Source organism: Hipposideros armiger, unplaced genomic scaffold (assembly GCF_001890085.2).
Source record: "Hipposideros armiger isolate ML-2016 unplaced genomic scaffold, ASM189008v1 scaffold_182, whole genome shotgun sequence".
In the NCBI taxonomy this organism is placed as follows: domain Eukaryota; kingdom Metazoa; phylum Chordata; class Mammalia; order Chiroptera; family Hipposideridae; genus Hipposideros; species Hipposideros armiger.
The window spans coordinates 1008328-1023565 of NW_017731532.1; the positions used below are offsets into that span (position 1 = coordinate 1008328).

At 40.4% G+C, this 15238-nt stretch overlaps 1 protein-coding gene across 1 annotated transcript in view; it reads left to right on the plus strand.

Moving 5' to 3' along the window:
* Window positions 1-11481: 11481 nt before the first annotated feature.
* Window positions 11482-15238, plus strand: part of ATG10 (autophagy related 10) — a 338768-nt gene continuing 335011 nt past the window's right edge. Inside the window, exons 1-2 of the mRNA XM_019652568.1 lie at window positions 11482-11704; window positions 13517-13602. The gene's annotated coding sequence lies outside the window, so the exon portion shown is untranslated. The remainder of the gene's footprint in view (window positions 11705-13516; window positions 13603-15238) is intronic.

Consider the following 15238-nt stretch of genomic DNA (forward strand, 5'->3'; position numbering starts at 1 on the left):
AGTGGGTTGCCATGGGCTACTGTATGTTGCCAGCAGCCAGCGTGAGCGGCCAGCAGCCGCAGTGAGCGGCCGTCCAGAAGCCGGTGACTGATCTGCCTCACCCAGGAAGAGCGCAATGATGGTGCCAACTTGGGCCAGTGAAGCAACGTCCTCCACAATTAGACTGAAGAGCAAAAGGACAGCAACTTGTCTGTTCCCCTTCCCCCAATTCTCCAGCACTGTTCCCATTCCCCCAATTCCCCAATAAAAATCTTTAAAAAAAACACACACACACACACAAAAACTGACATAGCTGGCTATCTTGGGACAGTTGGCTGAGACTGAGTCATGGCTTCCTCTTTTGGTTAGGATAAGGGTCTCCAAGAGACCTTAATTCCCACTTGGATTAGCCTAAATTATTCATTAGGGTCACTTCCTTGGCCCTGTAGTCACTGAGTTTGCACTCTGAAACTTTGTATGTTTGCTCCAATGCAATAAGAGAGTTATTGGGATAGTATGATCATATGCTTCTATAATTATAAAAACTGCCTAACCATGCCTGCAATGTAGAGATTCCAGAAGTGGAGGCCGTCTCTCTCTGTTTACTTTTTAACAAACCGAAGAAAAGAAATGTGGAACTCTCTAAAATGTTTCTATGAGGAAACGAAGGGCTGCTGTTTATAACCTACTACACTTTTACAATGAGCTAATATTTATCCGGAGGCCTTCCAGTCTCTCAAATGCCCTAAAGTTGCATGTCATCATAGCCAATCTATTTGTGTCATCTTTTCCATTTGACTAAGTAGGCTGGGATCCTTTCCTTCTATGTATGCTCAAATCCTACAGATGGAAGAAAAAGCTGAACTATGACCCTTGCCCTTGATATATACAGAGAGATACTTATCAACTTTTGGTGATATTGAGTTCATTTTTAATATCATGGAGTCACTTGTGAATCAATACCTGTCCAACGCTTGTCTAATAAATGTTCCTGTCTGACCATTATTAAAAACAAACAAAAAATCAGCCCTATTTCCTTAACTCTGCTTGAAGATCTCTCCACAACAAAATTATTCCCCATAATTAACAAAAACAAAACATGAATTTGTGGTAAAGAGAGTATTTCATTTGCTAGTTATTTTTTTAGTCTAGGTCATTTTCCTCCAACATTTTATTAGGAAAACTTCTAACCCATACATGTATCATCTAGATCAGCGGTTCTCAACCTTTCACAGGGGTCGCCTAAGACCATTGGAAAACACATATTTTCGATGGTCTTAGGAACCGAGACACCGCTCCTCTATCCGTCTCCAGGCCCACATGCAGATACGCCCACATACGAGTACCCGGCGACATCTGTGAAAGGGTCATTCGACCCCCAAAGGGGTCACGACCCACAGGTTGAGAACCGCTGATCTAGACTCTACAATTTATATTTGCTGTATTTATCACATATCCTCATTCATTCCTCCATCAACCTATCCATTCATCTTCATTTTTTTTATACATTTCAAAAGTTGAAGACATCAGTACATTTTACCCCCAAATACTTCAGCATGCATATCATTAGAGTTCAATATTTATTTATGGATTTTTAAAAATTTTGTTTAGTGTGGCAAAATATGTATAACACAAAATTTACTATTTGAACTATTTGTAAGTATACAGTTCTGTGATACTAAGTACATTCACATTGTTGTGCAACTATCACCACCATCCATCTAGACCTTTTCATTTTTCCCAACAGAAACTCTATACCAATAGACACTAAATCCTTACCCTCTCCTCTCCCTAGCCTATAATAATCACCATTCTGCTTTCTGTATCTATGAATTTGACTACTCGAGGTACTCGTATATCTGGAATAATACAATATTTGTCCTGTGTGACTGGCTTATTTAACTTATCACAATGTCTTCAAGGTTCATCCACATTGTAGCATGTGTCAGAATTTTCTTTCTTTTCCAAGTTGAATAATATTCCATTGTGTAGCACATTTTGTTTATCCATTCATCCGTTGATGGACACTTGGGTTGCTTCCACCTTTTGCCTATTGTGAATAATGGTGCTATGAACATGGGTGTGCAGGTATTTTTTTAAGTCCCTGCCTTCACTTCTTTTGGGTATATTCCCAGAAGTGGAGTTGCTAGATCATGTGGTAATTCTATGTTTAGATTTTTGAGCACTCTCTGGTTTCTTTTTTATGTAAAATTTACACACAGTTTAATGTACACATCTTAATCTACCATTTGATGAGTTGTGACAAATGCATACTCTATGGATATTTTTGTTTCTTTTTTAGGTCCTCACTATATGTAAGAATTTTTCAGTTAGAATGCTGATGCTTTTTGTGACCAAAATCCTGATGGAAAGGGTGTTGGCTTGGATGACACCAGGCATCCAATTTCAGGATCTACTGACCTTATCTATTCACATACTTTAAAATCTGTAGAGGATCTCACAGTCCTCAAATCAGGAATTTGCAAAAATAATGATCTCCATCTTCTACTAGTGACTATTAATACTTTACCTTGTGTAAGCAATGACTACAGTAGTTTCAAAGAGGGATTTTTTTTAACAGAAAAATGCATGTTGAGCTCAATTTTTTAACTTCTACCCATCACCAGGGATGAGATCATCTCCCCCTGCATTCATCACGCAGAGTTTTCAGTCTATAATGAGACTCTTCCTAAAGATTCCAGCAAGCAGTGAGCAAAGTTTATCTTGCAGATCAAGAATTTATGTTATTTAAAATAAAAACAACAGTATATATAGCACTTTTTTTGAAACAAATTGGCCAAAAAAAATGATAATAGTCTCCTTGTGAAGCTGCGGAGAAACAGACGTTGTCAGATACTGTAGGCGGCATTAAATGGAATGACGATTTGCTAATGCCAGTTAACGTTCTTAATGTCACTTTTTCCAACCCCAGGAATTTCACTTCTAGGAATTTTTCTTACAGAGATACTTGTACAAGTGCACCAAGATATATTGGTAACAGTGTTGTTCATTGCCACGTGGCTTGTAGTAGTAAAAAATTGGAAACAAACCAAATATCAGTCAGTAGATAGCTGCTAAAAATAAATCCTGATATACCCACATTTAACTGGTATAACTTGCTTTACCAGCTTGGACACAAATAAGGTTACATCTTTTTTATTTTTTTCAAATTGCATTAGGCCCAAACATCTATGTGCCGGATTAGTGCCAGAGGAAGTCCACTGCCTGTCTCCTTTCTTAAACCCTCTTCTCTCTCCTCAATTATCCACACACCCTGGGGCTTCACTCCTTGCAAAGTGGCCAGTCCTGCTTCTAAAGGCCTCATAGAGAGAGAACTAGGGAATCTGATTAGTCTATTAGGAGCCTTATTTTCAGTGCCTGTTACTTCTGTTTGCCATAATATCTGTTGAAAATGGCAAAAGTAATAAATAGAGTCTAGCGTTGTAAAAAAAAAAAAAGAATGAAAAAAAGGTTTGATTGAAACTTTGTTTTTAAAAAAATAAAGGTAAAGATGATCTCATCTTTAAATATGACTTATCTTTGAAGATATTCATATAACAACTCTAATTGCAACAAGGCTCTAATTTTTAGAATAAACAAAGGATGAATCAAGTGTTGATTTGGTGAGGGGGATAATTTTCTGACAAAATTATTTGATAGGAAATTTTGGCACCCTTCACTTCACACTGACTTTTATAGCAGAATCATACAAAGGTCATTTTGAAAAAAAGATGTGAGGGCTTCATCAATTTTCCTGAGAGCCTCTCTTAATCCTTTGATATTCAAATAATTCTCCTTTTGAAGAACTTATCCTCTTATCATCCTTGTTGTTTTTCTCATCTTTAATTGTTAACTGGCCTAACACTGCCAGATACTCATTTGCTTACGGAACAGTTCTACAAAATCACTTTCAAAGACTTCATAAAATCCTGCATCTTTTGCAAGATTAGCAATTTTACATGGCAACTGAAATGCATTTTATTTACATTGTATTGTCGGATGTTTATAACATCTACAATCAGCAAAATTGACTGGCTGAGTGGGGATAGTTGCTGGTATTCAGTCGGGAGGGCTATCAGAGTGGGGACTAATTTAGTAAGTGGCCAGTTCATCAGTGGACATTTTTTTGCTATGACCAAAATCTGCTTCCCTACACAACTTAGCAACTACTGGGATTCAGAGAATGATAACGAATAGTTGGATAATAAGAAACTTCTGTACTATGTGGCACTGTACTAAAAAGGAATGAGGTGTGTATTGACATGGAAAAACATTCATAATGCATTGTTAAATAAAAACAAAAGTAAGTTCCAAAAGACTATGAATAGTATAACAATGCTTCTATGGAATAATAAATGTTAATATAATCATCAAAAATATAAATAAATAAACAACCTGGAAGAGTATAGTTCAAACTATTAGCAGTCATTTCTAATAGGTTTGTGGGAAATGGAGAAAGCCCACCTTGGTAGCCTTATTTATAATGAGGAGTATTTATTACAATTTCAAACATGATAAAAGTCAATTAAAAATATTTTTAACTAGTATAGCTAAGATAGGGCCAATGCAAAAATAGAAAAGAAAAACAAGCTGTCACTACATTAGTGTCCAAGCAGGGCACTCCTAGAAAGAGAGTTTTTATAGGCCCGTTTTGAAGGGGTGTATTAGGATTCTTTAATATGAATGTGTTTTGTTATAAACACCCCAGAGCTCTTCCTCAAAACAGTCAAACCACAGACAATTGCTGAGAGTCTGTTATTTTCAAGTTACTGTGTTGCACTCAGGGCTCAGAGGAATACAAGGATGTGTAAGACTGCTAAGAGCCTCAAAAAGCTCACAGTCCAGTTGAAAAGGTAAGAAGCTCCTCAGTGAGTGAGGAAGGCAACAGCCGCTGGTCATCAGCGACCAAGGTCTGAGCAAGGAAGGTGCTACAAATGTGTGAAGGTGGAGAAACAGACCAGCTGATTCCTCAGAGTCTTTTGTCTCCACTTAGGATTCTTTCAGTCAAGCATTAGACTCGAGAGTCAGCGCTGGGCATAAGACACTAACCTTCAGAGAAAAATGCAACCCTGTATCTTCCACTGGAAGGGAAATTCACAGATTGTTCCAAAGGCCTGCTCGAGCTTCATCCAGATCTTATGAGAGCCTCACGGGACTTTGATGGGGATACTAATGAAGTGAGATGGTGAACAGTGGGGTATTTTTATTTATTTATTTAATTTTCTGCTCCATTTTATGAATGAGGAACCTGGGACTGACTCAGGGTTACACTGCTGCTAAGGACAGGACCAGAATTTGAACCCAGCACTTGTGACTCTAGAGTCTGCCCTCTTCATTTTTATGAAGCCCCACTCCTTCCTCATTCCAGGTTACGAGCTCACGGTTCCATGGTCCATGTGGAAGGAAGAGATGTGGGGCGTGGTACTAATCCACATGTATATTTACTGTGAAGTTTATCCCAGGAGGAAAGAGGAAACCAGCTACGGGAATGGAATTTGGAGAAAGGTAACACCTCCTGGCAAACAACAAATATCCATGAAATCTCTATAGTCTTCCTGGGTAGGAGGTTGCCAAGATTTCTGTAGACTTGGTCTTCCTTTCCACTCCTGGAAATAATCCCTTTAGGGCAGAGTTGAAGCACATTAGCAGAGTAACACTTCCTCTTCTGACTGTATTCTGCCTAAGCTGTGGATTATGGACTCACTTTGTATGGCATATTCGATACCTGGGGTAAAAGTGCTTTACATGTGCTGTATAGCATAACCTCGAGCGATAAGATAGTGTGCCATAACATTTACCACTTAATTGTACCAACTTGCTCTTTAGAACACGTTGAAATATAAGGAAAGTATGACTTAACTATCATGAGAGTTTAGCTTAGATTTATGACCCATTCATAAAGAGTTAAAAACTTTTAAAAAGTGTACCTTTTTAAAAAAGAAGAAAATAATCTGATCTCTTAGGCAACGTTTATATGTATTCGCTTGCAAAATGGTATCATAGAAAAACCAAATATAGGGAAAAGATGGTTTTCGTTCACTACTGTGGACATTATGAGATACAAGACAAATTATTTAGGTTACTTACCTTGTTGCAGAGTGAAAACAAACCACTTCTTTCATCCACTCTTGGGATAGTACATGAAATAGAAAAATATCCTTTTTTTTTTTTTTTAAATGAAAAATGTCTGGGAGTCTTTGTCTTGAAAATTTCTAGAAAGTATTCTCAACATTCCAAACAATAGGAAAATAACTTGTGGATAATGAGATACACATTCTTTCTCTTCTTTGCTCTCTTTATCTCTGAGAATATGGAGATTTGGCCTTGAACATTACAATGACTTATGGACAACCGCAAAGGTTGATGAAAAATAATAATTTTCAGTTTTGCTGAGGCAAGCATCAGAATCCCCAACATTATTATCTGAGAACAAATCACTTGATTAGTGAGCGGGCCCAGCCATCCACCTGGTATTTACATCTGAAGCAAGATCATACGGTTCTCTCTAATTGTCACATCTGCAATAAATCTTGCAAAGAGATAATAACTTTGTTTCTTTGTGAAAAAAAAAAAATGGCCCTGAAAAGAAAGTCAACCGCTAGTGTAGTGCTGAAAAGTGATGGAATTTATTAATTTGGTTGATTATATTTAGACAGTTGCATGATTATATTTATATTTAGATTATAACTAGACGCATGATGTTGAAGGCCTTTTGATATACGTGCAAATTTGAAGATTCCCTGTGTATACAGACATTTCTTTGCTGACTGGCACATGACTTTTTTGAACAGAGATGGGGAGACAACTTTTGGTTTCACCTGTTGGTTAGGAAAAAAAAGAAAGAAAATATTATGTTAACTCTGATCTTCTGGGAGGGAAACGCCTTTGGAAATCAAATGTACTGTGTCACTGCTAGGGTCTGAGATAGGTATTTGGCAACCAAACCTCTCTTGAGTCAGTGAAGTCGTTGCTTTCTCCTAGAATTTAATTTCAAAAATCCTCTGTAGTTGACCTTGTTGTCCACCATTCTGCAGCTGAGAAAGAGCTTATTGTTTTCAGCTGAGCATTCTGTATGGTAATCACAATAATCCCAGAATTTTACAAACCACAGAATCAAGGTGGCTCCTAGGCATGATGTCATCAGGCTGTTGACAGGTGAAGAGCTGATGCCATCTTTGATGCACATTCCTCATACCCTCTTCCTGGGAATGTTATTAGGCATGTTAGGTTCTAACCGGGACACTAAAAGTTGAGTCACTTATTATTCTGCACATGCCCCTTACTGGTAGTCAGTGAAACTCAGACGAGAATACCTTATCCAGGATTTGAATGTGATGACAACATGGCAAGATGTCAAGCATCTCAAGAGATCTTAGATGTTTGGCCTATTTCCATTTGAGAGATGGCCTCTAATTTTCATTTGGCCTTCATGAAGATGCTGCAAAAAATTATTCTCATAACTGGTTCTAGCTGTAATTTTTAATGGTTGTCTTGGAAAGGTGGCGGCATCATATAGCGGGGCTTGTAGATTCTGAAGAATCTTAACTGCCTCAGAAGAACTCAGGGAAACTTAATTTCCAGACCTGGAAAAGATCCATTTTTTTTGAATCACTTGTTTAGCCTTGTTGCCTTGAGTCAAATAAAGTGAGTTACTCTTTATGAAGCATGAACAATGCCAGAAACACATCATTAAAATGTTAATTTAATTTGGCCCATTGAGGTAAGAATCCAGACAGTTTGGTTCACCTAAAAGTGACTGAGATTAATGATATTGGTTTTGATCTGGAATAATTCTGGTCACGTGAATGAAAGGCAAGGACATCGAGTGTAGTTACGAAGACTCATCATCACCTTTGCAGTAGGCGCCAGGCCAAAGTATAAAAATGCACTTTTATCAGAGTTGTGGATTTTGTACTATTGGCAAATGTTACATTCACTTTTAAGAGGAAGGTAAAGGTTAAAATCTATTTGATTTTTGTAAGTTTAATTTTGTGACCATGGGTTTTGCATTTGTTCTTCACTTCCCCACCAACTTCTCTGAGTGCAAATGGGATGATCTTTCTCCAGTGCTAAGACCCTGTTTTGCAAATCACCAGCAGTTCCATAGTACAAGTTAAAACTTTGCAGGCCCAGATATCACAAGAGTTTTTTTTGTTTGGTTTTTTTCCATATGCCAAGATAAAAATCCCAACGTATGGCTTGGGACCATACTGTAAAATGTAAATAACATTTTAATGAGCGCTGTAGAGGAAGAGAGCGGGACCAGTTGCCTACCACTGAAGGGCTGGATTTAAGTGTACCTTGGGTCATAATGAAACTAGTTTGGTGGTCTTTGCCTTCCCAGTCCACATTTTCCCACACTAGAAAACCAGCACAGGAGTTCATGGAATTCCCTACAAAGAACAATTGCAGTTCTGCCCAAAACCAGAACTGGAGTGTGGATGGGATAACTGCAGGAGAAGCTAGAGGAGAAACAGCAGAGCCTTTTAATCCTAAATTAAACTCCTGCTTAGATTTAGGGAGAAAGAGAAGGGGGGAAATAATTGCATGTGTAGTTTTTAAATTTCTGTCCATATTCTGCAATCTCAAATATGATCTAAAGATACCACCTTGTTTCTATTGCCTTCACCGTCCATGTTCTTGACTCTGTGAGAATACATTTTCCAAAAACATTGACTTAAAAGCGTTGGTTGTGTTAACCTCTCTATACTAATAAATCCAGCTCCTGGGGTGACAAAGCTAAATATCCACATCTCAACTGGATTCTGTATGAACTGTTTGTGTCTTTCTTAACTCTCCCTGATTCCAAGTTTATCTTCTCTAACTAGCTATATATCTCACCTGCCCCTTAATTCAGGCACAGTCCCAGTTCCTACAGGGAGCCCACTCTGTAATGACAAGTGCATAACTTCATCTTGTTTTTTTGCACTTGTCTATATGGAACAGTTAATGCATAATCATATATATCTGATAACTGACTTTCCTATTACTATTCTATTTGACTGATTGAAAATATAAGTGAATATTTAAAAGGTACAGGAAAAAAACAAAACAAAACAAACTCCAAACATAAGATGCTACATTCCTGACTTCACTACACTCCAGTGAAGAGGATTCTTCAGTCCTTTTTCTCTTTGGAAAAAGACACTGACTCTAAACCTCTTAATAATTCTACCTGATTAAAAACTGACTTCAATCCTGCATGATAAATTAAGATTCTGTACTTTTTCACTCTACTTTTTTGGAGTGATTTGTCTAACCCAACACCTGCATAAATAGATCAGATCCTCTAAGTGATCCAAAGGCATTCCGTTTGGGCATGGTAGTAGAATCAGCTCCAAGAAGAGCAAATGATGCTAACTCCCACCCCACCAGGGGATGCTCTGACCTGTGGTTGCATTTAGAGACCCACTCACTGAAGGAAGGATATCTGATCCCTCTGACTGCATGTACAGTTCCCTAAATAGCCACTACAGGCCTTCTCTTACAGCACTCCCAGTCCCCCAAAGTCCCCCCACAAAAAAATTCTTTTTAGAGGAAGAAAGCATTGTCCCTGGGAGAATCCCAGGTAGCCAGCCAGAAGGAGAAATCCTGAGGTTTGAGCCACACAGTACTTCCCTGTAGCAGAATAATGTGCCTTTCCTGGAGCAGGGCCGACTTTGCCCAAAGGTTACATTTCCACACAAAGAAGCCTTTAAGGGTGCTGTTGCAGGCCTCCACACTGGAGGTTTATGTCTGTCAGTCTTGGGGAGAAAAGGGCTGTCATAAAACTGCAGGAGCCAGCAGTAGGGAATTACAACTCCAGGATCAGTGGAGGTCTGCCTTCCAGTCCTGCTAGACGCTGAGCACTGGCCTCTCTAAGGATGGAGAACAATAAAGTGGAGGGAATTTAAGTCAATTGGCTGCTGGATTGCATTAGCAGGACTCAGAGAAGGGGACACTTGCTGAGTGTGGTACTCTGGTAGTTAGCCGCTGCCATTGTGCCAACCTGCTAGGTGATCTAGAGTCTGAAGAAGGAGAGAAGTTCACCCAAGTCGAACAAGTCAAGGAGGCCCACAGGCCCCCAAGTTGGAGTCTGTATGTGTGGCAGCCACTGCAACTCCCAGTGTAACTCAGCTGATTTATAGTTAATAAGAACAAATACAAATTAAGGCCTCAACAAGTGACTACAATAGGCAGAAAAACAGGAAATACATCAGAAGGTGGACCGAAACACTTTGCAGAGACAGAGGAAAAACAAAGGTGGTGGCATCTGAGAATGAAGCAAAGAGGCATGGGAAGCCAGCGAGTGGATCTGACTGTTTTGGGGGATGGGGGGAGCAAGTGGGTAATGGAGCTGAGAATAGAGAGGGCATCATGGCCACCTGTCCAGCAGCTCTGCAGCCCTGATTTTGGCAGTGTGGGCCTGATGCCTGCTGAAGGCTTGTTGGACCCAGTTTGAGAGCTTCCTAAAATATCCTTGGGCCTGATGCAATAGCATTTTGTGATGGCACTGCATTGCGATGTGGTGACAGGATAACCTGGTGGCGTAGAAGGAGGGCCTTTTATGTCTTCATAAGATTGTGTCCGAGAGAGGCCAAGAGAGCGGAGCATTCCCCCAGGAAAATGGGTCTGTTGCAAGAGTGGGAAAACCCTCTGATGTGGAAGGAATCGCGTTCCCATCTGCGCACTCCCACTGCAGAGGTTGGACACCTGGAGAGGGCTCCTTCAGGGGATGGAGGCTTAGAAAGATAACCCAAAGGTCCCTTAGCAGCCCACTGGCACTCTAAAAAGCAGAGCTGAGGAGGGGCTATGCTAAAACCAGCCTTCACCCTGGAGAAAGCAGCAGAAAGAATAGTGTAGCTTCCCCCAGAGTAGGTCCTCCTCCGGGCAAACAAGGAGTTAGATTGGGGAAAGGGAGAGGAGGCAGGTATAATCTGGAGAAAGCCACCAAGAGCCACCAAGGGCTGGTGGCACCATCCAGGGTTGGCTTAAGTCTCCAAATAAAAAACAATTTGCCTAGCTCTAGGCAAGCCCTTGTTCTGCATAATGACTTGAATTTTGAAATGTGAATTAAACCTTGCTAAGGAATGCAACTCTTTTTTTCCCTCCCCCAGGCTATTCTGCCATTCTTAGAGGGTGAGCGGTGGGTCAGAGGGAGGAAGGTTTAAAATGTTTACCCCTTTACCAAACCGTGGAAAGTGTCAACCGCTTCGGCTGCCATCCCCTCCCCCAATGCTCAAAGTGTTCAAAACTAAAAGCTGCTGCATCTTTTGAGCAAGTAATCAGCACAAGTTGAAAGGCACATGCTGTTGCATTTCTGATCAGATTGTATGTTAAGCAGGAACCCCCCCCCCTTTTTTTTTTTGGCTAAATGCATGTCTGTTTAAAGAAGCCACCAGGCAGTGCCTCTCACTTTGTCTTGGCAGGGCACAACCATCAGACGAAGTGGGAGGAAGAAACATTAACTTCAACAGCTGTTTCTTGACCCCGGCTGTCAGTCTTCCCAAGAATAAATTTTGGAGAGTCCTATTTGAAACAAAGAGGGAGTTTGGGGGGAGAGAAAAGTTGGTTGGTTCCAGGGCGGCCGCCCAAAGAAGCAAGGAACAAGATGTTTGCAGTTACCACGCAGCCTGCAAGCCTCAGCCGGGTGCAGAGATGGAGCAAAGTAACTTGAAAGCTCTCCTCTCGGCGCCCTGTGCCTGCAGCTTCCCCCCCTAACGCGCGCCTAGATCCAGCGCCGGTGGTAAGAGCCGTAGCTCGACTACAGTAATTCCCCAGCTCGGGCGGCTTGAAACTGCTCGGGCTGAATAGCATTTGCTGTTCCGTCCTGCGGCCACCTCCCGCCGCCGCTGCCGCGCTCCCTGCAAAGCAGCTCTCATTATCCCGGAAGTTGTGCTGACACAGTCTCGCTGCCACCAGAAGTTTGTCAACATCAAACTTCTCCTGTGTGGTGTACGCTCACCTCCACGAGTATTTAATCGAACAAACAAACAAACCCAAATAAACCTGCCCGTGATGTCACGCTCCTTTTTTTTTTTTTTCCTTTCCTGGGAGATTGGGGCTGTTAGGAATTTGCTGGTGGGCGCGGAGAGTGCCTGTGGGTTTCTGGGGGAGATAAAGGATGGCTCCCAGAGTAGGGATGGGGAAGGGGCTGCGCAGGGGCGTGCTGGCTGTTGGGGTTGGGCGCAGGGAAGCGGGGGAGGGGGATGGGGTGCGGCGAACTGGTCCTGCAGCCGGTTCGCTGCTGCCGAGGGTTTGGAGGATGCACCGACAGGGGCGAAGGTTGTTGCTTTGGGTCTCCCGACCTGGCAACAAAGGTTACCTGGAAGCGGTAGCGAGGCAAAGCCGGCGGGGGTGGGGTGGCGGAGTGGTAGGATGGCTTTCTACACTCCTGCAGGACATTTCCACAGACACTTAAGGGATCTTTCGGAATAAAGGGCATTAGAGTCATAAACTGTATTTCGAGGTCTCAACATAAAAGAAATCTTTGCTTTTGGGGGCAGAGATGTTACCACCTTTTCTGTCTTTAATAGGTCTGTTCTGATACCTTGATTACACCCTTCAGTCTAAACTGACTCCTTTCCCTAAGCTAGGTTTCCTGGTTTAGTTCGAGTCTCTGCTACCCAGTTTGGGTGTTTGCGGTTTCCAGTTGCTCCCCCCCCCCCCAAGATGCTCCTGTTGCCCTCCCACCTTCCCAGTGCTGGAGGACTCTGATTAACACTTTCCATTCTGTACTTTCATGGGGACTCCTTGACTCCTGCTCAGACTGCTGAAGAGGACAAGGCCTGACTTGCAGAGTTATGACCCCAAGCATTCATGAAGTAATGCCACTTGGGGGCCACAAGTTTTCGTGGAGGAGCTGGAACCTGACGTTAACTTTGTATCTAGTTTGGAAGGCCAAATACTGTATTCAGACCTAGGAAATCAGAGGCAGGGTTGAGGTACCCCCTTGTAATGGATGGCTGAGAGGGTTCAGGACCAATAAAGTGGGCAATGCAGCAAAATTCTTCTCTTCAACAGTAAGTCAGAGTGAATAAATATCTCTGAAGAGAATGCTACCCATTATCCCACTTTGATATTGTGGGGATAGGGAGGCAGGTTTACTTCATTTAGGGATGCCAGGTACTGGATTTACTCTTTTTGTTAGTACGCTGTTAGTGACCATGGTTTTAGAAAAATGTCTACAGTCATGTTTCTTTGATAATAACAAAAATCAAGATGCTTTCCTCCACTTTCCAAACTGCCCTAAACAGGAAACTTGTACTAGTCCTAAAGGGCCAGTTTACCTTAAACACACAACCAAAAACCAAAATCTAAAGAAAATGCAACTGAGGTGTTTCTCGGGGACTAAAAGGTACTTTTGGCAAACATAGTCAAATACAGTTATAGAGCAGGAAGTTTAAAAAAAAAAAACCACAAAAAGAAATGTGTTTTCTTGAAAATTTAGGTATTCGCTATAGTGAATTTTCCCGTTGGCCATGCCTCAATAATTTCCCTGAATTATTCAGACTTCTTTGAGCGGTATTTTAATTTCTACTTATTTATTTTCTTATAGTCCCCAAAGTGCAACTCAACATTGTGTACCTCGCTGTGGACATGAATCCAGGAAGGACATGTGGGGGATTCCGTTTCCAACTCCAGGTGTGTGAATTATTTGCCCTGGTTGTTAATCTGTGCTAGTTGGTGTAAAAAGCCTGAGTTACAAAGGCTGGAGGACTTCTACAGAGCATGGAATCATATGGTTTCTATGGCTGGGCTTATTTACAAATAAAACTATTTTGCATTTCTGTGCACAATTTCCTAGTTGCACAAGGATAATTTTCAGAGTTTTCAGTTTCTAGTCCCAGAATGGGAGCCATAAACATGAGGAAACAATTTCTTTTTACAGTGATGTGAGCTCTGTGCTCATCTGGATTTAGTTACTTCATAAGGTAAATATCACTAAATGTGCATTGAGATCTTTGGGGATCTAAGGGTGCTGGAGGGGTGAAAATAGTCTACTGTGAAATCATAAAGAATGACAAACAACCAAATTCGTTTGCAGTGCTAATTGGGTCAACTATGCTATTCTTTAAAGTGGAAATTAATTTGAACATTTAAAAAAGTATTTTCAGTTGATTTTTGGTTACATTTAGGTTATTTTAGTCACTATGATTCTCAGAATTTTATCCCAAGAATTCAATTAAAACAAACCCTTCAGGAAAATATGGACCCTCCTATGAACAATGTCCTGTAATGAAAACATAGGTTTTGAATTTTGTGCTAAATACATTTTTAAATAATGAAATTCTTGTAATCATCTGTATTTAAAGGTAAAATAGCTGTACAGATAATAGCCAAATCTAACCAAACTGCTTTAAAAATTAATGAATATTAATGAAATTCATGAATAGCACAATATTGCCCCTACCTGCCTCAGGAAAACAAATATGTTGACTTTGTTCTCCTAAAAGAACAACCCTTAGTTACTAATGGTTAAAGTAATTTTATTGTTAAAAAGATTGTACATAATGCAGTTTTTGCAATTCATAAGACCCTGTCTACTACGCCTAGATCTGCCTCACAAAACTATGCATATTTTATCTTTTTACATATCTGAATGCTATTTCTTTTGATTAATTTGCCAACTCAAGATATTTTGTTATCATTTTTCTAAGTTCCCCTCCCCTGTCATTTTAGTAGCTCACATGAATGACTAAGGATTTTCGGGACTTCATTTATATTTGGTATATAGATAATGGCATCATTAGTCAGCGCTTCCATTCATCTAAATTTGTCTTAGCATATTGGAAGCTGCCCATGAAATTTTCCAGTGAATGTGACAAATGGATGTCAATCAAATGGCCCCACCCATTTCAACCTTATTTTATATGATGTGTAAATGTTTGTGTATATTTCTTCTATGAAGATGGGTTATTTTTTGATGTAGACATCTGGCTGCTAAGGCAAGTTTCCCAGGTGGATCACTGGTTGGCATTAGACTAAATTGTAAAATTTAACACCAAATGAATGACAAAATAAAAGAAATAGTATATAACATTAAATAACGGCAGAATCCATTTCCTTAAGGTAAATAGTTTTTGAAGCTCTAAATTCGAATATTCTATAGTATTGCTTCAAATGAATTTGTAACGAGAAAGGTAAAATCATTTCAAGTAAGCCAGCAAATTTGGGTCAAAAATGAAAGCAGTTCTGAGAGAGAGATGTTCCTGCTTCCCATAGAGCTGGTTGGGTTTTTCTGACTATCAGAAAAAAAATTTTGTGTGTGTGTGTGTGT